Source organism: Bos indicus, chromosome 14 (genome assembly GCF_029378745.1).
Source record: "Bos indicus isolate NIAB-ARS_2022 breed Sahiwal x Tharparkar chromosome 14, NIAB-ARS_B.indTharparkar_mat_pri_1.0, whole genome shotgun sequence".
NCBI lineage: Eukaryota > Metazoa > Chordata > Mammalia > Artiodactyla > Bovidae > Bos > Bos indicus.
In genome coordinates this window covers 23,791,834-23,815,628 of record NC_091773.1, presented here as the reverse complement: position 1 = coordinate 23,815,628, position 23,795 = coordinate 23,791,834, and the positions used below count along the sequence as shown (strand labels likewise).

Here is a 23,795-nt window from a genome sequence, read left to right as displayed (position 1 = left end):
GCATGGGGGGTGGGGTCAGGCACTGAACTTTCTCTTCCTATTTCATTGCTTTCTGAAACGTGAGAATATATAACAATTGTTCATGTAACTATGTTCCACATTTTCAAATAGAGCAATGAAATCTGTCCAGTAGAAGCAACAAAACTGAATACATTACTGAGTCTGAAATTTGGTCACATCTATTATTTCCTTCCACCAAGTTCTCAAAAACCGCAGTTACCCTAGCCCTTTTCACATGATGGCTCCCCTTACCCTTTCCCTGTACTTAAAACACTTCATCGGGATGTTTTGGGAAGTGAAGATTCATGTAAGCATGTCATCCCCTTCTGATGTCTGTGTCAGAAGCCTTCTCTATCTCTTTTATAATTTAATAAAACTTTATTACACAAAAGGTCTGAGCGATCAAGCCTCATCACTGACCTCAGATTGAACTCTTCTTCTCCAGAGGCCAAGAATCCTGGCGTCTTTTGTGGTTCAGCAGCAACCTTTCATGTTAGGGGCTCATCCGGGATTCTTCAGGACAAGGTAAGGATGCTAGGAGCTCTAGTTCTTTGTTCTCCTAGCAAACATGCTTTCTGCTGTACTTTACTAACTCTACAGTGTGCCTGTGTGAATGAATGACACGCCCTGCAAATGAGGGAAGCAAGTGAGTAACCCTGCATTGCGGTTCCACGGTGACCTCATACAGCTTATGGCAGAAATCCTGACAGGTTTATACCAACCTGCCAATGGACTTCCCTGGTGGCTCAGTTGGTAAAGCATCTGCCTACAATGCAGGAGACCCAGGTTCAATCCCTGGGTTGAGAAGATCTCCTGTAGAAGGAAATGGCAACCCACTCCAGTATTCTTGCCTGGAAAATCCCATGGACAGAGGAACCTGGTAGGCTACAATCCAGGGGGTCGCAAAGAGTCAGCCACGATTGAGCTGGCAAGCTACAGTCCATGGGGTTGCAAAGAGTTGGACACGACTGAGCACTTACTTTCTTTGAGAAGTGAAGATTCATTTTTGCAACAGGAAAATATTATAATTGATAGTTACTCTCTCCTTGCAAAGCGAAAGTCACTCAGTCATCTGAGACTCCATTAACTGTAGCCTGCCAGGCTCCTCTGCCCATGGGACTCTCCAGACAGAATACTGGAATGGGTTGCCTGCCCTTCTCCAGGGATCTTCTCAACCCAGGGATTGAACCCAAGTCTCCAGCATCACAGGTAGATTCTTTTTTTTTTTTTTTTTGGAGGCTAATTACTTTACTGGAGAAGGCAATGGCACCCCACTTCAGTACTCTTGCCTGGAAAATCCCATGGATGGAGGAGCCTGGAAGGCTGCAGTCCATGGGGTCGCTGAGGCTCGGACACGACTGAGTGACTTCACTTTTACTTTTCACTTTCATGCATTGGAGAAGGAAATGGCAACCCACTCCAGTGTTCTTGCCTGGAGAATCCCAGGGACGAGGGAGCTTGGTGGGCTGCCGTCTATGGGGTTGCACAGAGTCGGACAAGACTGAAGTGACTTAGCAGTAATTACTTTACAATATTGTGGTGGTTTTTGCCATACACTGACATGAATTAGCCATGGGTGCACATGTGTCACCCCGTCCTGAACCTCCCTCCCACCTCCTTCCCCATCCCATTCCTCTGGGTTGTCCGAGTGCACTGGCTTTGAGTACCCTGTCTCATGCATTGAACCTGGACTGGTGATCTGCTTCACATATGATAATATACACATTTCAACGCTACCCTTTCAAATCATCCCACCCTCACCTTCTCCCACAGAGTCCAAAACTGTTCTTTACATCTGTGTCTCTTTTGCTGTCTCGAATATAGGATCATCATTGCAATCTTTCTAAATTCCATATATATACGTTCAGTTCAGTTCAGTCGCTCAGTTGTGTCCAACTCTTGGCAACCCCATGAATTGCAGCACGCCAGGCCTCCCTGTCCATCACCAACTCCTGAAATTCACTCAGACTCATGTCCATCAAGTCAGTGATACCATCCAGCCATCTCATCTTCTGTTGTCCCCTTGTCCTCCTGCCCCCAATCCCTCCTAGCATCAGGGTCTTTTCCAATGAGTCAACTCTTCGAATGAGGTGGCCAAAGTATTGGAGTTTCAGCTTCAGCATCAGTCCTTCCAATGAACACCCAGGACTGATCTCCTTTAGAATGGACTGGTTGGATCTCCTTGCAGTCCAAGGGACTCTCAAGAGTCTTCTCCAATACCATAGTTCAAAAGCATCAATTTTTCAGTGCTCAGCTTTCTTCACAGTCCAACTCTCACATCCATACATGACCACAGGAAAAACCATAGCCTTTGTTGGCTTTTCAATATACTATCTAGGTTGGTCATAACTTTCCTTCCAAGGAGTAAGCGTCTTTTAATTTCATGGCTGCAGTCACCATCTGCAGTGATTTTGGAGCCCAAAAAAATAAAGTCTGACACTGTTTCCACTGTTTCCCCATCTATTTCCCATGAAGTGATGGGGCCAGATGCCATGATCTTCGTTTTCTGAATGTTGAGCTTTAAGCCAACTTTTTAACTCTCCTCTTTCACTTTCATCAAGAGGCTTTTGAGTTCCTCTTCACTTTCTGCCATAAGGGTGGTGTCATCTGCATATCTGAGGTTATTGATATTTCTCCCGGCAATCTTGATTCCAGCTTGTGCTTCTTCCAGCTCAGCGTTTCTCATGATGTACTCTGTATAGAAGTTAAATAAGCAGGGTGACAATATACAGCCTTGACATACTCCTTTTCCTATTTGGAACCAGTCTGTTGTTCCACGTCCAGTTCTAACTGTTGCTTCCTGACCTGCATATAGGTTTCTCAAGAGGAAGTTCAGGTGGTCTGGTATTTCCCATCTCTTTCATAATTTTCCACAGTTTATTGTGATCCGCACAGTCAAAGGCTTTGGCATAGTCAATAAAGCAGAAATAGATGTTTTTCTGGAACTCTCTTGCTTTTTCCATGATCCAGTGGATGTTGGCAATTTGATCTCTGGTTCCTCTGCCTTTTCTAAAACCAGCTTGAACATCTGTAAGTTCACGGTTCACATACTGCTGAAGACTGGCTTGGAGAATTTTAAGCATTACTTTACTAGCGAGATGAGTGCAATTGTGAGGTGGTTTGAGCATTCTTTGGCATTGCCTTTCTTTGGGTTAGTATATATATACTGTTATATATACAGTAGTATTGGTGTTTTTCTTTCTGACTTACTTCACTCTGTATAATAGACTCCAGTTTCATCCACCTCATTAGAACTGATTCAAATGTGTTCTTTTTAATGGCTGAGTAATATTTCATTTTGTATACATACCACAGCTTTCTAATCCACTCGTCTGTCGATGGACATCTAGGTTGTTTATTGTAAACAGTGCTGTGATGAACATTGGGGTACATGAGTCTCTTTAAATTCTGATTTCCTTGGTGTGTATGCCCAGCAGTGGGATTGCTGGGTCGTATGGCAGTTCTATTTCCAGTTTGTTAAGAAATCTCCACACTCTTCTCCATAGCGGCTCTACTAGTTTGCATTCCCACCAATAGTGTAAGAGTGTTCTCTTTTCTGCACACCATCTCCAGGATTTACTGTTTGTAGACTTTTTGATAGTGGCCATTCTGACTGGCTTGAGATGATACCTCATTGTGGTTTTTGATTTGCATTTCTGTGATAATGAGCAATGTTGAGCATCTTTTCATGTGTTTGTTGGTCATCTGTATGTCTTCTTTGGAGAAATGTCTGTTTAGTTCTTTGGCTAATTTTTTGATTGGGTCATTTATTTTTCTAGTATTGAACTGCTTGAGCTGCTTATATATTTTTGATATTAATTATTTGTCAGTTGCTTCATTTGCTATTATTTTCTCCCATTCTGAAGGCTGTCTTTTCACCTTACTTATAGTTTCCTTTGTTGTGCAAAAGTTTTTAAGTTTAATTAGGTCCCATTTGTTTATTTTTGCTTTTATATCCATTACTCTGGGAGATGGGTCATAAAGGATCTTGCTGTGATTTATGTCAGAGTGCATTCTGCCTATTTTTCCCTCTGGGAGTTTTATAGTTTCTGGTCTTACATTTACATCTTTAATCCATTTTGAGTTTATTTTTGTGTATGGTGTTAGAAAGTGTTCTAGTTTCATTCTTTTACAGGTGGTTGATCAGTTTACCCAGCACCACTTGTTAAAGAGATTGTCTTTTCTCCATTGTATATTTTTGCCTCCTTTGTCAAAGATAAGGTGTCCATAGGTGCATGGATTCATCTCTGGGTTATCTATTTTGTTCCATTGATCTATATTTCTGTCTTTGTGCCATGCAAGTGGATTTATTACCATCTGAGCCATCAAGGAAGAAAAGTTTTCCTAATCCAAGGCAATAAAAATAGTCATGTTAAAATGTTAAATATATATATATATATATATATATATATGAAAACAGTGTTAATTATGAATTAGCCATTTTAAAATTAAATGCTTGGGGCTTCCCTGGTGGCACCAGTGGTAAAGAATCCACCTGTCAATGCAGGAGAAATAGGAGACACGAGTTTCATCCCTGGGTGTGGAAGTTCCCCTGGAGGAGGACGTGGCAACCCACTCCAGTATTCTTGCCTGGAGAATCCCATGGACAGAGGAGCTTGGCGGGCTACAGACCATGGGGTCACAAAGAGTCAGGCATGACTGAAGTGATTTGGCACAGCACAGATTAAATGGTTGAGAAAATTTACAGGCTGAAGAGATGGAAGTTTTGATATTCTAAAATAGATAGCTAGAATCCTCCATGGGTTTGGAAAATGAAAGCATTTTCTTTTTCATAAGTTTATTTTTTAAAGTAGCCATTTATTCTCCTTGATATTGGAAAGGAGGTAGATTTTGACTTAACATAACAAAGAACTATCTAATAATAACAGTGGATTGAGATAAAAAACGACTTCAGTGTGACTCCTGAAAGATGAAGTTTCCCATTTCTGAAAACCAGAGAAAGATAATGACTAAATTATCTGGATCCCTTCCAATCCTAAAAAAAATAAATCTCTAGTTAGGACTCATAATTAATCTTTATTGAGATCCTATGTGCAAAGCACAAATATTTGTCAAATTACTGAGCATACTTTTGACTCACAATTAAGACTTGATGAGAAAAAGAAAATAAGAGACTCTGAGGGTAAAGAACCCACCTGCAATGCAGGTAACTCGGGTTTGATCCCTGAGTCAGAAAATTCCTCTGAAGGAGAGCCTGGTGACCTGCTCCAGTATTGTTGCCTGGGAAATCCTATGGACAGAGGAGCCTGGCAGGCTACAGTCCATGTCGTCACAAAGAGTTGGACACGACTGAGAGACTAAACAACAACAACAAAGATGAGTGTAGTAACACAGCACATCTCCACACACTGCTGGAAGAACTACATTGCAATAACGCATGGAGAGTTCTTAGCACAGCACCTAGAACACAGTTAAAGCTCAGTTAATTCCAGCTCTCCATAGTTTATTACTCACGACGAGAGGCAGACACTGTTGTCAAGATGGTGGCCCTGTGTGGAGTCTGGCCCTGGTGCCACCGATTGCAACTGTAACTCTTGGCAAGTCCTCCTCTTAGGCTGCAGGTGTCCTGTCTGTAACACAAGTCCTCAATTAATACACGGAAAGATCTTAGACAAACACGCAACAAGTTGCAAGCATTGCATGAGTGTTAGCTTTGAATATCTCTCATTACCATTATTTACTTCTTACAACAACCAGGACAGGTACGTGTTATGATGCTCGCCTTACAGAGAAGAAAACTGAAGCTTCAGTAGGTTCAGCAGCAGCTCACCCAATATCATACTGCCACAGAGGGGTGGACAGGGGTCTCAGCCTGGCTGTGGCCCTTCTGATTTCAAGGCCCAAACTCAAAAACACTTACTGTTCCCGGATGAATACAGTGCATATCTGACCTTGCTGAGTGGATGGTGAGGGGCCCACAGCCCCTAAGTCATATCTGCAAAACCAGAAGTCAAAAACTTTTGGATTTAACTGATTTCCAACATCCTTCCCAGCTAGTGTGTTAGTCACTCAGTCACGTCCAACTCTTTGTGACCCCATGGACTGTATCCCGCCAGACTCCTCTGTCATGGGATTTCTCAGACAAGAATACTGGAGTGGGTAGCCATTCTCTTCTCCAACGGATCTTCCCCAGCCAGGGATCGAACTCAGATCTCCACATTACAGGCAGATTCTTTACAGTGTGAGCCACCAGGGAAGTCCAACATCTTATAAACCCAGGTCAAAACTGGATAACATCACCTGTGGACTTTTGTGCTATCTAATTTCACTGCAGTTTCCACCATATAGGCTGACATCCCTGAACTGGTCCAGACCAAGGAAACAGATCAACAAACATGTGGTGATCTGTGCTGTTGTCACACAATGTCAGTCCATTTCCTCCTCTGTTTCTATGGAGCCGGGGTCCAGGGTCACTTGTACCCACTGCTCTGCTCCCTCTCCTTCCCTGGAAACCCCCTCCTCGGAAACAGCCATATTGCGGCAGAGGCCAGGCTGGGCTCCTAGTGTACCTAGAAGCGGCCAGTGGCTGGGAACAGAGATAGGATAAAGGAAGGCCCCTTTGGGTGGGAGAGAAGTCAGGTTCACATCAACAGCTGGTCCTCACAGGAGCTAGGATGTCCCCACTCTGGGAGAGAGGGCTCTCCACCTAGTAAACCTCAAAGGGTGCTTCTCCACATTTTATTGTCATTTTTCACACTGTAGAGACAAAATTGTAGCAGCCAATGTGTAAAACCCACAAGTATGAATTGGATAACATGGAAGCTGCCTGTGAATGACTTTCTTGAAGAACATGTGAATCTACTGATAAACTTTCAAGGAGTCAGTTAAGCCTAAAGCCGAAATGACTGCCTGTCTTGGAACTTGAGGTTCTGTCTATGTGTGAGGGGTATACCTGGGAGATGGTGGGAATGGGTGTGGAGGATGGAATTACATGGGATGGGGGTGGTGAAAGCCTGGGTGTGGGTGCAATTAGAGACATCACATAATCAGCTGGGGCTCCCTAGTGCCCCTGCATGGGGGCGCCGTCTGTGCACCTCTGGAAGCCAGTGGGCGGGCCCACAGGGAAGGTTCACAGGGTCCCTGTCAAGCACCGGGTTTTGCAATTTGATGAAAAAATCCTCCTGTGCACCTGGCATTTCATACCCTGCCTCAGTCCTGCCAAAAATAAGAAATACTGCAAGAAACCGAGCACAAGTGAAAGCTTGCAACATATGATGAGATTCAGAATTCTCCTGCTTCTCAGCGATTTCATCAGCCAAAAAAACTGCAGATTATGAATCCTTAACAAGATAGAACCCGGTAAAGAATAACACCAAGCTGTGTCTTCTCCACAGGCTAAAGTCTAAAAGCTACTCAGTGGTCCCCAACCTTTTTGGCACCAGGGACCGGTTTTGTGGAAGACAATTTTTCCACAGACCAGAGACAGAGAGTGGTTTCAGGCTGATTCAGGCACATTACATTTACTTTATCTCTATTATCATCAGATCAACTCCACCTCAGATCATCAGGCATTAGATCCCGGAGGTTGGGCACCCCTGATAAGTGACAAAATATTCCCCTGAACATTGTCACTGTTATCAGCAACAATAAAAAGAGAATGAATATATAACATAAAAGAGTTGCCATGGTTTTAGTTGGGTGAAAGAATCACAATATTTTTTTAAGTAAACTTTTTCTTGAAATAGAACATATATTCAGCAAGGTACAGCCAGTGCATATAGCTTGACATATATTTTCATAGTGAATGCGCCTGTGTGACCTCCATCCAGATCATGATGTTGTAGACAATAGAGTGCACTCTAGAATCGCCTTCAAGCCATTTCTGTTTTTACTCCAGTTAGGTAACCACCATTATGACCTTTAACACCAAAGATAAGTATTGCTGGTTTTGACAATACTAAAACATTAAGAAAGAAAGATTGGTATAAGTCAATGGTCTTCAAACTTGTTTGAACAACCCCTAAAACTTTTAAAGGCTTCCCATTTGGCTCAGTGGTAAAGAATCTGCCTTCCAAGGCAGGACACAGGAGACTCAGGTTCGATCCCTGGGTCAGGAAGATTCCCTGGGTCAGGAAGATTCCCTGGAGGACAGCACAGCAACCCACTCCAGCATTCTTGCCTGGAGAGTCCCATGGACAGAGAAGCCTGCTGGGCGACAATCCACGGGGTCCCAAAGAGTCAGACATGACTAAGCAACTCAATAACAACAAAAACTTTTAAAATTATTTATCCTGAGAAGTGGTCAAGATGGCACAGTGGTAAGACCCTCCTTACACAGGAGGAGGATCTCACTTCCTCCCATGGGTACACCAAAATTACAACTATTTATAGAGCAACCATCAGGAGCCCAACCTGAAGACTAGCAGAAAAGATTTACAACTAAAGACATAAAGAAGGAACCACAAGGAGATGGGTAGGAGTGGTGGACATGCAGTATAATTATAATAATAGTTGTGGAGGTTCTCCCTATAGACCAAGAGGTCGGAGTCCTGTCTGCATCAGACTCCCCAGATCTAGGGTCCTGTACCAAGATGAGCCCCTGGAATGTTTGGATTTGAAGACCGGCAGGGCTTACTTCTGGGAGAGCCAAAGGGTTTGGGAAATAGAAACTCCACTCTTAAAGGGCAAATGTAAAATTTCAGATGCTCCAGGACCCAGGGCAGAAGCAGTCAGTTGAAAGGAGCCTGAGTCAGACTCACCTGTTGATCCTGGAGGGCTTCCTGGACAGGCAGGGGGCAACTGCAACTCCCACTGGGGACACAAGTTCTGGCAGCAGAGCTCATTCTATCACAAGGACATGGAAGCAAGCAAGCACAATGTTGGAACCCTTCCTCTAATTCACTACTGCCAGGACAGGTCCCACAGGTCCCTACTGCCAGCAGCTTGACAGTAGCTCAGGGACCTCTTGGGCCCCATAGCCAGAGGCCCCAGGATCCAGACTCACCTATCAGTGGGTGAGCATCAGTCCAGGACTATAGCAGCCCAGCAGCCAGCTATGTCTGGACCCTGCCCACCCATTAGCAGGCCAACACTAGCTTCAGGACCCCTTTCCCCACAGTCAGTCACTCTGGGACCTGGCTTCACCAGCCAATAGACCAGCACTAGCCCTAGGATGACGCAGGCTTCATAGCAAGTGATCCAGTCCCACCCACCGGTGGACCAGTGGCCTCTGCACTAGTCAGGACCTGACAACTAACCAGACCAACACCAACACCTACCAGCATGTTCACAGTAGTCAGCCTGTCACAACAGAAGGGTCCACACAGCCCATACAGAGGACACCCCTAGAGCATATAGCTCTGATGACCAGAGAGAAATGCACCACTGGGCCCCAAAGGACATCTACATTCAGCCACTTCTCCAAGATCAAGATAACCAACTTACCAAATACAGAGAATTAGGCAAAAGGAGGCAACAGAGGAATATGTTCCAAGAGAAGGGACAAGATAAAACCACAGAAGAACTAAATGGAGTAAACAATCTACCTGACAAACAGTTCAAGGCAATGATAGTAAAGGTGCTCAAAGAACTCCTGAGAACAAGGGATGAGCAGAGTGAGAAGTTATGTTTCTAACAAAGAGTTATAAAATAGAGGAACCAAAGATGAAGAATACAATAACCAAAATGAAAAATGCACTAGAAGGAATCAGTAGTGATTGGATGATAGAGAGGAATGGATCGATGAACTGGAAGATGGAGTAGTGGAAATCACTCACGTTGAACTGAAAATACAGAAAAGAATAAAAAGAAATGGCAACAATTTAAAAGCCCTCTGGGACAACATCATGCATACTAACATGCACATTGCAGAGATTCCAGAAGGAGAGGAGAGAGAGAAAGGGGCAGAGAACATATTTGAAGACGTAATAGGTGAAAACTTACCTAACCTGGGAAAGAAAAGAAAACAGACATCCAGGTCCAAGAAGCACAAAGAGTGCCAAAGAAGACCACAACAAGACACACTGTAATCAAAATGGCAAAAATTAAAAATAAAGACAGGATGTTAAAATCAGCAAGGGAAAAATAAGTTTCATATAAGGGAACTTCCATAAGACTCTCAGCTGACTTTTCAGCAAAAATCTGCAGGCCAGAAGGGAGTGACACGTAATATTTAAAGTGATGAAAGAAAAAAAATAATAATAAAGTGAAGAAAGGGAAAAACCTACAACCAAGAATACTCTCTTTGGCAAGGTTATCATTCAGGTAAATGGGCAGTAGACCTAAATAGATATTTCCCCAAGGAAGACATACAGATGGCCAAGAGGCACATGAAAAGATGTTCAACACTGCTAATCATTAGAGAAATGCAATTCAAAACTACAATGAGATATCACCTCACTTCAATCAGAATGGGCATAAAAAAAATCTATAAACAATAAATGCTAGAGAGGGTGTGGAGAAAAGGGACCCCTCCTACACTATTCACGGGAACATAAATCAGTGTGGCCACTATGGAGAACAGTATGGAGGTTCCTCAAAAAACTAAAAATAGAGTTACGATCCTTCAGATTGACTCCTGGGCGTATATCTGGAGAAAAACATTGTCCAAAATGATACACACACCCAATGTTCATTGCAGCACTGTTTACCAGAGCTAAGACATGGAAGCAACTTAAATGTCCATCAGCAGAGGAATGGATAAAGAAGATGTGGTACATATATATAGTGGAATAGTATTAAACCATTTTAAAGAATAAAAGAATGCCATTTGCAGCAACACAGATGGACCTGGAGATTGTTGTTCAGTCACTAAGTTGTGTCTGACTCTTTGCAACCCCATGGACTGCAGCACCCAGGCTTTTCTGTCCTTCACCATCTCCCAGAGTTTGCTCAAACTCACATCCACTAGTAATGCAATCCAACTACCTTATCCTCTGTGACTCCCTTCTCCTCATGCCCTCAATCTTTCCCAACATCAGGGTCTTTTCCAGTGAGTCAGCTCTTCATATCAGGGGGCCAAAGTATTAGAGCTTCAGCATCAGTCCTTCCAATAAATATTCAGGATTGATTTCCTTTAGGATTAACTGGCTTGATCTCCCTGCTGACTTTCAAGTGTCAGAAGACTCTCAAGAGTCTTCTCCAGCACCACAATTTAAAACCAAGCCTTCTTTAAGGTCCAACTCTCACATCTGTACATGACTATTGGAAAAGCCATAGCTTTGACTAGATGGAACTTTGTCAGCAAAGTGATGTCTCTGCTTTTTACTGTGCTGTCTAGGTTTCTCATAACTTTCCTTCCAAGGAGCAAGTGTCTTTTAATTTCATGGCTGCAGTCACCATCTGCAGTGATTTTAGACCCCAAGAAAACAAAGTCTGTCACTGTTTTCATTGTTTTCTCATCTATTTGCCATGAAATGATGGGACCAGATACCATGATCTTCGTTTTTTGAATGTTGAGTTTTAAGCCAACTTTTCATTCTCCTCTTTCACTCTCATCAAGAGACTCTTTAGTTCCTCTTCACTTTCTCCCATAAGAGTGGTATCATCTGAATATCTGAGGTTGTTGATATTTCTCTCGGCAATCTTGATTCCACCTGTGATTCATCCAGCCGACATTTCACATGATGTACTCTGCATATGAGTCAAATAAATGAGTGACAATATACAGCCTTGAAGGGACTTACTTCACTTAGGATGATAATGGAGATTATGATGATAGATGATAATGGCAATTATCATCCTAAGTGAAGTCAGATAAAGAAAGACAAATATCATGTGATATTACTTATATGCAGAATCTAAATATATATATATATATATACACACACACACACACACACACAAATCAACTTATTTTAAAAAACAGAAACTGACTCATAGACTCAGAGACTGAACTTATGCTTACCAGAGGGAAAAAGATAGGGGGAGGGATAGATTGGGAGTTTGGGGTTGACATGTACACATCATTATATTTAAACAGATAGCCAACAAGGGCCTGATATACAGCACAAGGAGCTCTGCTCCATATTCTGTAATAACTTAAATGGGAAAGGATTTGAATAAGAATAGATACTTGTATATGTGTAACTGAATCACTTTGCTGTACACCTGAAACTAACACAACATTGTTAACCAACTATACTCCAATACGAAACTAAAATTAAAAAACAAAACCTCACTTCTAAATTCTAGCACTAAGGTAGAGAAGGCAGGAACCATTATCAGGAGTCAGGCACCTGGATAAAGAGGCACTGCCCCCTTCCGCACTGTGCTAGCATTCCTATGCCCTTGAGCATCTCCTCCTCTGGGGCTATCCATTCTAGAATTATCCAATTGTCAGCCCAGAAGGGCCAGCATCCCAGGGCAAAACATGAGTAAAATTCAGAGAGGGTGAGAAGCACCCCCACTTTTCATGCAGTAGGGCCAGCTTGATTTGAGAGAGCCAACAGAGCACAGGCTAGTCTGGGGCAGATTGATTTAGGAAAGAGTTGCGTGCAACTTCAGTTGTTCAGTCATGCCAACTCTTTGTGACCCCATGGACTGTAGCCTGCCAGGCTCCTCTGTCCATGGAATTCTCCAGGCAAGAATACTGGAGGGGGTAACCGTTCCCTTCTCCTGGAGATCTTCCTAACCCAGATAGCGAAGCCGGGTCTCCCGCATTGAAGGGCGATTCTTCACCACTAAGCCACTTGGGGAGCCATCTATAGCCAATACAGGCAGCTAATGCCCTTCACTAGCAGTTTCCTGACCACAGATAGAATCAAAAGGGGAAAGAAATCCAAGAAGAGAACGGCAAAATGAAGAGGAGAAGACGTATCAGTGTCATGAGACATTGACTGTGTCTGAACTGCCTTCCAACATGACACAAGCAGCCTTATTATTGCAAACCAGGTCAAACCCACATAAACTCATCACAATGCCACCCATACCATGTTTACTCAGAGGAAAAGAAGGGGCAGGATGGAGGTGATTATGATCTTGGGATAAATAGAAGGGCAAAAACAAACTGGTATCAACTCACCTCTTTGTTTTTTTCTGTGAGAGGGGTCTGAGGAGTGTTTGGCTGTGTGATCAGCCCTTCTGAGAAACGTGGCACCAGGGGATTCCAGTCCTGTGTCTGTTCTATCACCGTCTTTTTTTACCAGTCCTGGCTCTCTGGAACTTCTGACTTTCTGTGGTGTACAGTTCCTCTGCCCAGCCAGAAGCCAGCACAACTGTCCCCCACCTCCTTCCATCTTGGGATGCTTATCCACATGTATTGTTCTTCCTACTCATTCACTGAGTCAGACGTACTTGTTGCCTACTTCGGTCTTGGCTGACACTGCTTTTCTCTCTTCATGGAACAAGCCAATGTATTTAGAAGCTAATTTTGTTCTCTGAGAATTTTATAATTTCCTTCGACCAACTCCAGGCAGTATCCCAAAATAGTACATTTTGGCAATACTAATATATTTTGAATGTGTCACCTAATCTCCAAAGGCAATCTCTTATCTCTCTTTTTGGAGATTTGGAATTAAAACTTTTTTTCAAATTTTAGTTGATTTGGGGCTTCTCTGGTGGCTCAGATGGTAAAGAATCTGTCTACAATGCAGGAGACCCAGGTTTGATCCCTGAGTCAGGAAGATCTTCTGGAGGAGGAAATGGCTACCCATTCCAGTATTCTCGCCTGGGAAATCCCATGGACAGAGGAGCCTGGTAGGTTATAGTCTACAAGGTTGCAAAGAGTCAGACACAGTTGAATGACCAACACTATCACTCTCTCTCTCATAGTTGATTTACAATGTTCGGTTGACAATCTGTTCTTAAAATGAGTCTTTTCTAAACAGAAAGTATGTCCATTTCAGTCACTATTTTGGTTTTTAAGATTACAAAATAATGCATGGCATTTGTAGAAGGTCTAATGATAAGAAACATACAGATGTAGAAAACAAACTTGTGGTTATCAAGGGAGAAGTGCAGGAGGATAAATTGGGAGATTGGGATTGACATATACACACTACTACATAGACATAGATATATAATGAGATATATACATATATAGCTATCTATATAACATAGATAACTAATGAGAACATAGTGTATAGCACCGGGAACTCTACTCAGTACTCTGTAATGACTTTTATGGGAAGAGAATCTAAAGAAGCGTGGATATAGAAGGATATATAACTGAGTCACTTTGCTGAATAGCAGAAACTAATGCAACATTGTAAATCAACTATACGCCACTAAGAAGTAATTTAAAAAAAGAAAGAAACATATACCCTGACTCAGGAAACCTCCCTTAATGGCCCTCACTTGATTTGGTCCCCTTCTAGGGGTAACCACTGTGAACAGTTTGGTGCTTCTTCTCAGACGCATTCCTGTATGTGTTTCCATCTGTATTTATATACACACACGTGCACACAAACAGTGCCATCTTAAATTTGAATTTCATGGAATAAGACTGTATTTTTTTTTTTCATGTAACATACCCTGGAGATCTCTCCCTGCCAGTATATAGAGTTCTGCTGCTGCTGCTAAGTCGCTTCAGTCGTGTCTGACTCCGTGCGACCCCATAGACGGCAGCCCACCAGGCTCCCCTGCCCCTGGGATTCTCCAGGCAAGAACACTGGAGTGGGTTGCCATTTCCTTCTCCAATGCATGAAAGTGAAAAGTGAAAGTGAAGTCGCTCAGTCGTGTCTGACTCTTCACGACCCCATGGACTGTAGCCCACCAGGCTCCTCCGTCCATGGGATTTTCCAGGCAAAAGTACTGGAGTGGGGTGCCATCACCTTCTCCTATATAGAGCTCTAACTTCATTCTTTTTTTTTTATCTTTACATCACTTTTTTATTCAACAATATATCATGGAAATATTTATACATCATTATGTGTAGGTTTTCCTGCATTCTTTCAAATTACATTTTTCTTTCTATTGGATATTTTAGTTTGTTTCCAGTTTTCTCCTGTTAACCTAGGCTGAAATAAATATCTTTGTGTGTGGAGAGGAGAATTATCCTAGCAGAAATTTTTGAGATATGAAATTGGTGCATGCTTTTTTTCCCAATTTTTTTCTTTTTTTTAACTTATTTTTTAATTGAAGGATAATTGCTTTACAGAATTTTGTTGTTTTCTGTCTAACCTCAACATGAATCAGCCATAGATATACATATATCCCCTCCTTTTTGAACCTCCCTCCCATCTTCTTCCCCATCCCACCTCTCTAGGTTGATACAGAGCCCCTGTTTGAGTTTCCTAAGACATACAGCAAATTCCCATTGGCTATCTATTTTACATATGGTGATGTAAGTTTCCATTTTACTCTCTCCATATATCTTACCCTCTCCTCTCCCCATGTCCATAAGTCTATCCACTATGTCTGTTTCTCCAATGCTGTCCTACAAATAAATTCTTCAGTACCATTTTTCTAGATTCCATATATATGCATGAGAATATGACATTTATCTTTCTCTTTCTGACTCACTTCACTCTGTATAATAGGTTCTAGGTTCATCCAACTCATCAGAACTAACTCAAATGCATTCCCTTTTATGGCTGAGTAATATCCCATTGTGTATATGTACTACAACTTCTTTATCCATTCATCTGTCAATGGACATCTAGGTTGCTTCCATATTCTAGCTATTGTGAATAGTGCTGCAATGAATGATGGGATACATGTGACTTTTTCAATTTTGATTTCCTCAGGGTATATGCCTAGGAGTGGGATTGCTGGGTCATATGGTGGTTTTATTCCTAGTTTTTTAAGGAGTCTCCATACTGTCTTCCATAGTGGCTGTATCAATTTACATTCCCACCAACAGTTCAAGAGCATTCCCTTTTCTCCACACAATAAATAAACAGCATTTATTGTTTGTAGACTTTTTGATGATGGCCACTCTGACTGGTGTGAGGTGATCTAATTGTTGTTTTGATTTGCATTTCTCTAATAATGAGCTATGTTGAGCATCTTTTCATGTGTTTGTAAGCCATCTGTATGTCTTCTTTGGAGAAATGTCTGTTTAGGCCTTTTCCCACTTTTTGATTGGGTTGTTTTTCTGTCATTGAGTTGTATGGGCTGCTTATATATTTTGGAAATTAATCCTTTGTCAGTTGTTTCATTTGCTATTATTTTCTCCCACTCTGAAGGCCGTCTTTTCACCTTGCTTATAGTTTCCTTTGCTGTGCAAAAGATTTTAAGCTTAATCAGGTCCCACATTTTACTTTTGTTTTTATTTCCATTACTCTAGGAGGTGGGTCATAGACAATCTTGCTTTGATTTATGTCATCGAGTGTTCTCCCTATGTTACATTTAGGTCTTTAATCCATTTGGAGTTTATCTTTGTGTATGGTGTTAGGAAGTGTTCTAATTTCATTCTTTTACATGTAGCTGTCCAGTTTTCCCAGCACCATTTATTGAAGAGGCTGTCTTTGCCCCATTGTATAATCTTGCCTCCTTTGTCAAAAATAAGGTACCCATAGTTGCATGGGTTTATTTCTGGGCTTTCTATCTTGTTCCATTGGTCTATATTTCTGTTTTTATGACAGTAGCATACTGTCTTGATGACTGTAGCTTTGTAGTATAATCTGCAGTCAGGAAGATTGATTCCTTCCTCCATTTCCATTCTTCTTTCTCAAGACTGCTTTGGCTATTCGGGGTCTTTTGTGTTTCCATATGAATTGTGAAATTTTTTGTTCTAGTTCTGTGAAAAATGCCATTGGTAATTTGATAGGGATCATATTGAATCTGTAGATTGTGTTTGATAGTTTAGTCATTTTCACAATATTGATTCTTCCTACCAAGGAACATGGAGTATCTCTCTGTTTATGTCATCTTCGATTTCTTTCATCAGTGTCTTATAATTTTCTATGTACAATTCTTTTGTCTCCTTAGGTAAGTTTATTCCTAGATATTTAATTCTTTTTGTTGCAGTGGTGAATGGGATTGATTCCTTCATTTCTCTTTCTGATTTTTCATTGTTAGTATATAGAAATACAAATGATTTCTGTGTATTGATTTTGTATCCTGCAACTTTGCTAAATTTTAGCTCTAGAAATTTTCTGATACTATCTTTAGGGTTTCCTATGTAGAGTGTCATATCATCTGCAAACAGTGAAAGCTTTACTTCTTCTTTTCTGATCTGGATTCCTTTTATTTCTTTTTCTTCTCTGATTGCTGTAGCTAGGACTTCTAGAACTATGTTGAATAATAGTGGTCAAAGTGGACACCCTTGTCTTATTCCTCGTCTTAGAGGTAATGCTCTCAGTTTCTCACCATTGAGAATAAGGTTTGCTGTAGGCCTGTCATATATGGCCTTTACTGTGTTGAGGTAGGTTCCTTCTATGCCCATTTTCTAAAGAGTTTTGATCATAAATGGGTGCTGAATTTTGTCAAAGGCTTTTTCTGCATCTATTGAGATCATCATATGGTTTTTATCTTTCAATTTGTTAATATGGTATATCACATTGATTGATTTATGTATACTGAAGAATCCTTGCATCCCTGGAATAAACCCAACTTGATCACAGTATATACGCTTTTTGATGTGTTGCTGAAGTCTGTTTGCTAAAATTTTGCTGAGGATCTTTGCATCTATGTTCATCAGTGATATTGGCCTGTAGTTTTCTTTTTTTGTGTGTTGTCTTTGGTTTTGGTGTCAGGGTGATGGTTGCCTCACAGATGAGTTTGGAAGTATTCCTTTCTGTGCAATTTTTTGAAAGAGTTTTAGAAGGATAGGCATTAGCTCTTCTCTAAATGTTTGACAGAATTTTCCTGTGAAGCTATCTGGTCCTGGGCTTTTGTTTTGGGGAGATTTTTTTTAATCACAGCTTCAATTTCAGTGCTTGTAATTGGGTTGTTCATAATTTCTATTTCTTCCTAGTTCAGTCTTGGAAGACTGAACTTTTCTAAGAATCTATCCATTTTCTTCCAGGTTATCCATTTTATTGCCATATAGTTTTCATAATGGTCTCTTATAATCCTTTGTATTTCTTCCTTGTCTGTTGTAACCTCTCCTTTTTCATTTCTAATTTTGTTGATCCTTTTCCCTTTTTTTCTTGATGAGTCTGGCTAGAGGTTTGTCAATTTTGTTTATCTTTTCAAAGATAACTTCATTCTTTTTGTCTGCCTCAAAGAATTCTATTATATGACTGCTGCTGCTGCTGCTAAGTCGCTTCAGTCATGTCCGACTCTGTGCGACCCCATAGACAGCAGCCCACCAGGCTCCCCCGTCCCTGGGATTCTCCAGGCAACAATACTGGAGTGGGTTGCCATTTCCTCCTCCAGTGCATGAAAGTGAAAAGTGAAAGTGAAGTCGCTCAGTCGAGTCCGACTCTATCGACCCCATGGACTGCAGCCTACCAGGCTCCTCTGTCCATGGGATTTTCCAGGCAAAAGTACTGGAGTGGGGTGCCATTGCCTTCTCCAATTATATGACTACGCTATAATTATTGGAAAAGATGTGTATTTAAGGAGTTTCTGTTTTTTGCCACTGCAAACAAGCTTCACTGAGAATTCCTTCTGAGCAAGTGTCAATACTCCTATGTGATTGATCCATAGATGTGAAAGAACAGGGTCAGAGGCATGAAAGCTGCTGCCCAGTTGCCTTCTGGAAAGGATACATCAGCATCTGCCCTCAAACCAAATCCATAAGCATACCTGTGTTCCCATACCAGCATCATTTCTGGGTTTCCACCTAACTTTGTAATGTCTCCATATCAATGGATGAATCAAAAGGATATTCTTTTTCAACGTGCATTTTCCTGAATACTAGTGAAATGTAGCATCTTTTCAGAAGTTTTCAGTCACTTGTATTCATTGCCTATGAGTTTTCTGTGCATATCTTTACCCATTTTTTTCTACTGCCTTACTCAGAGTGGTTTATACAAAGTCTATAAATTATGGCTAATTGTCAATTCTTTATGTGAAAATATTTTTCCATAGTCTGTTGCTTGCTATTTTACTTTGCTTATGATATTTTTTTACTGTATGATAGTTCATACTCTTTATGGAGTCAGATAAAAAATTGTTGGTTTCCAGTGGCAGAAGTAACAAAACAATGTTTGTATATTTTATTTCAGTACTTTTAGTGCTTTGTTTTTCTTGTTATATCAAGACTCATACTCCATCTGGATGATCTATATCCTATTTCCACTCTTTGTGTTTATTTACTGGATTGCAGTTACTCAGGGATTTTGTTGGGAAGAATGACTCATTTCTCCAGTGTCTTCCCTGAGTGTGTTTAAGGTATCTTTCGCTCTGGTTTCTGGAAATAGGATCCATCTGCTTACTGACCTCTAGTCAGTTCCCACTGAGACAGCCTTTCTTTTTTTCTAACACTATTATGTTCAAATTCACTTTAACATCTTCCCCTTCATTTCACAGGAATTTTGGAAGAAAATAGGGATAAATGCCTATACTTATCCTGCCATCTTGAATGGAAACATCTGTGTGTGTCTGTTCTAAGAAAAATTTTTACTGTGAAATAAAAGCACATAATAGAAAATTTGGAAAATACAAAAAGACACAAAGAAAAAATAAAATCAACCAAAATTCCACTATTCAATAATAATAATAAAAATAATGTGAAGACATTGGTGAATTCACTACCAGCATTTCTAATGCATGTAGATAAAGTTTTCATAGAAAAATAGGATCATATCATATATTGAGTCTTATACTATGATATTTAAACTTATATCACATGAAGAGTATTTTTCTATATCCTTGAGAGTAGGATTTTATTTTTTTAAATGACTATAAGTACTCCATCTGCACATATTTCTTAGAAATTAAAGATCGATTTATTTTTAATAATATATGTGTTTCCAGAAAAAGTAATATATTTCCATGAGTCAAAGCAGTCAAAATGTTCTTCCCAGTGGCCAGTTTTCCTTCCTGGAATCAACAAATTACATCCAATTATTCTGTAAAGATTAATGTCATGGATGGAATGGGATGAGAGGTTCATATATTTCTAGCTCCTGATACATACTTGCTCTCCAGAAATGTTTTATTTACATTACTGCCATATGAAGACATTCTCTCTTTTTTTCAAATATTTGTCAATTTGGCAGGCAAGAAATAACTTAATATGCATTTTTTGAAGAATAAAGTTAGAGCATTTTCTTTCATGTGTTCATCAGCCATTCTACATCCACCATCAGAAACTGTCTGTTCCTAGACTTTGGCATGAAGGACCCTTTAAAGGTAATTATAGTTTTCAGGCTTCCAGTCACCTATGAGTGCTCCCCATACCAAGTCAAAAGGAGGCCGTTTCCAAAGGCAGCGCCTCTAGTTCCCTGGAAGGCATCATCAGGGGAGCCCACTGCTTCACATTCATATTGTTTTAATGAGCTTTCTAATAATGCTGCAGACTTTTTCTTGAGGTCTACTGTGAACTACTGACCAGAAAGAAGAGGGACAGTGCAGAGAAACCATGAAGATGATAGAAGGCTGGCGTTTCCCAATGTCCCCCTGATAGGGACAGAGTAAAGGGGCAAAGTAAGTGATCCCACTTATGGACTTCCCTGTAGCTCAAATGGTAAAGAATCTGCCTGTGATACAGGAGACCAGGATTTGATCCCTGGGTTGGGCAGTTCCTCTGGAGAAGGGAATGGCAATCCCCTCCAGTCTTCTTGACTGGAGAATTCCATGGACAGAGAAGCCTGGCAGTCTACAGTCCGTGGGGTCGCAAAAAGTTGGACACGACTGAGCAACTAACACACACAAGTGATCCCACTAGGGGATTGGCAGTAGAAAAGATACGGGAGACACCTTTAAGTTAATGATTACTCAACAAAAGCAGGTTAGTTTAACAACAAAACCAAGCAGGCTTGCTTAGCAACAAAACCATGACACAGAAGCACAGGCTGTACCTCCAAACAATAAAACGATGATGACATGAGCCCCACATCCTGCCCAGTGAGCTCAGAAAGCTAGGACATGCTCCCTACACACATTAAAAAACAATCATTTGCAGCCCTAGCCTGACCATGTAGGTGCAAGAAATCTTCCCTGCCCAACCCGGAGGAGAAGCTGATGATGGAGGCATGACATCTATTCAAGAAAGTCAAAAAAGTCTCCCCCCCTCCCTTTTCCTTTGATTATAGAACTACAGCCCAGTAAGTTCTCAGCCTGATACCTTTTCTTCCACCTACTTGTAGGCCTCTCAAGCGTCCTATTCTAATAAATTGCTTCTTGTCTATCACTTTGCCTCTTGCCAAATTTTTTCTGTGCTGAGACATAGAGGACCAAGGGCTCTTCAGAGTCTTCTGAAATGTCATCCAATGGTTTCACCCCACCTCTGAACTTTTGCAGGCCGGCTATGTGACCTGGAGTCCATCACCCAACTTTTCTGTGCCCTGGTCTGTAAGCCGGAAGGGTTAATTTTGAATTTATGTTGGATCTGTTTCTATGACCTTTACCCTCATCTTGCCACTTTTGTCACTGCAAGCATACATAATGGCAGGGAGATAACCTAAGCCACTCACCTGTGAAGGACTGTTAGGAAGTGAAACTAACACATTCCCCTGCCTGAAGCTTGCCATTCTAGGGGATATTGGCAAGGACTGAATAGTCTTTTTACTTTGTTTCCTCACCCCTCCATCTCTGATCCATAAAAATCCTGGCAACCAAGCCCCAACAAGATGGTTATTTTGAGGCACTAGCCTACCATCTTCTCAGTCAACTGGCTCCCATATAAAGTCTCTTCCTAGTCCCAATGCCTCGTCTCAGAATCACTGACTTCCCATGCAGTAAGCAGAGCAAGCTTGGACTTGGTAACAGCCCGCTCTCACTCCCCACTGAGTCAGCTCCTCATTTGATGGGTTCTGTCTCTGAGTTAGGAAGGCTCTTCTGGCCAACTCCGTCTCCTCATCCAGGCTGAGGGGACCCCCCCCTTCCATGCACTTGGGACACCTCCCTGCCTGTCTCTATCACCTGCACATGTGTACTTCCTAACTGTGTCTCACTGCCTCCCCAAAAGCTCTGTGGTTCCCCCAGCCACAGAGAGCCCCCTACAGCACATGTCCTTGGGTGACGCCTGCCAACATGAAACCAACACACACACCTGCCCTATTCACCCTCACATAGAACAGCTCCTCACCGCCTCCAGAACACACCATTCCCCGCTAAGCGCTGAAAAGGCATTCAAGGCTCTCCCCTACATCTACTCCTCCAGGTTTCAACCACCCGCCTGACTCTTCTCACAGCCAAATAAAGAACAAATGTGCAGTTCCTCACCACATTGTAACCCAGCAGGACCCTATGAAGCCTGCCTGGAACAGGCCTTCCCCCATATCCTCTGCTGTAGCTCCGTCTGACCTAACCACCATGAGCACACAAGCCTCAGGCCTCCTGGAACCCAAGGACTGATCTCGCTAACCTCTGTGACACGACCCTGTGACCTCACCATTAGCCCATCAGAGAATTGTGCTCAAGCTGATCATCCTGGGACCCCTCTCCCCACCAGCCCTTATAGATAGCCAATGGAAACTCAAATTGGGGCTCCACAGTAACCTAGAGGGGTGGGAAAGGCTGGGAGGTGGGAGGGAGATTCAAGAGGGAGAGGACATATGTACACCTATGGTTAACTCATGTTGATGTGTTAGGTAGTAGAATAGGAAAAAGGAGTCCAGAAGGGCGGTGGCTAAAAGACAAAGAAGGGGAAAGTCCAGGAAAACAGAACAAAGGAAGGTCCAAGGACCGGAGTGAGAACCTCAGGTAAAACAAACAGCCCTCCTGGCTAGCCCAGTTTACACAGGGTAGGCTCAGGGGGAGGAGAAAAAACATAAAAAGAGGAGCCAAAATTGGTCTGGCTTCTTTTCACATCTTTAGGGTTGGCCCGCCCTCATGACTCAAGGATATAGTTCCCTTTGCTTTCCAAATAAAACTGAGCTGTAACACACAGCCATAATGAAGGAAGAAATAGACAGAACAGGCTCTGTCTTGAAAGCAGGACTCCATCTTGGGCCAGAATGTGGACTTTGAGCTATATGCCCAGTATCTATGGAAACGACATACCAGCTGGAAAACCAGGCCCCCAGAAGGAAGAGCCCCAGGGCTCCTACCTAGACTCTCCATTGCCTAAAAGAATACCCTAGTTATCTGTGTAACAGAATAGAATGATACATTCTATTATGCTTATTGGAGTATGACCACAGGCCTATTGATAATTGTCCACTGTTAACTACCTAGGCTTAAGGCATATGAATCACGGGTTAACTTTGATTATATCTTTCTTTTCAATTGTTCAGACTTGTTTCAGGGAATTTGGGGAGGTGGGTTTGGGCACGTACACTTAGGGTATATAAGGTTTTCACAAAAACTGGTCGGGGTCCTTGGCTAAGAGGAGATTCTGCCTTGGGCTCTCTGGTGTAAATGGTGTTATAAACAGCACTCCACTATCTGCATCTTCCTTCTGAGTGAGTTTGTTTCCCAGAACGCGTGGGTACAACAGTGACCCTGGTCCCTCCGAGGGCAATAACACCAGTCCGTCTGTCATGTCAGTGAGACAGAACCAAAGAAATTACAAACTCCCTCAACAGATGCATGACAGAAATCAAGCCAATATTGTAAAGCAACCATCAACCAATTAAATATTAAGAAATATAATTATATATATTAAAAGAAAATTTTTGCCAAAACCCTTCCAGCTGCTGGAACATTTCAGGGCATGAGCCTCCTTACCTCCTCGCAGGGCCCTGCAGTAAACACTTCTCTGCTCCAGACTCCAACATGCCAGTGTGTCTGGCCTCACCGTGCACCCAGCACACGGACTTGAGTTAATCACACTGCCAGGTTTGTCCCAGATACATGTTGGCTAAGCAGCTCTCCTGTGCACCTTGGGCACTCCT

General features: G+C 41.9%; 1 long non-coding RNA gene and 1 other non-coding gene across 2 annotated transcripts; one reads left to right on the top strand and one right to left on the bottom strand.

Moving 5' to 3' along the window:
* Positions 1-735: 735 nt before the first annotated feature.
* Positions 736-807, top strand: TRNAC-ACA (transfer RNA cysteine (anticodon ACA)). The gene has a single exon. It is a non-coding gene; the product is annotated as a tRNA-Cys (tRNA).
* Positions 808-5,156: 4,349 nt separating this feature from the next.
* Positions 5,157-23,785, bottom strand: LOC139186892 (uncharacterized). The gene is made up of 3 exons (XR_011570574.1): positions 22,183-23,785; positions 8,721-8,805; positions 5,157-5,956 (listed from the first exon to the last, which is right to left on the bottom strand). It is a non-coding gene; the product is annotated as an uncharacterized lncRNA (long non-coding RNA).
* Between the last annotated feature and the right edge of the window lie 10 nt (positions 23,786-23,795).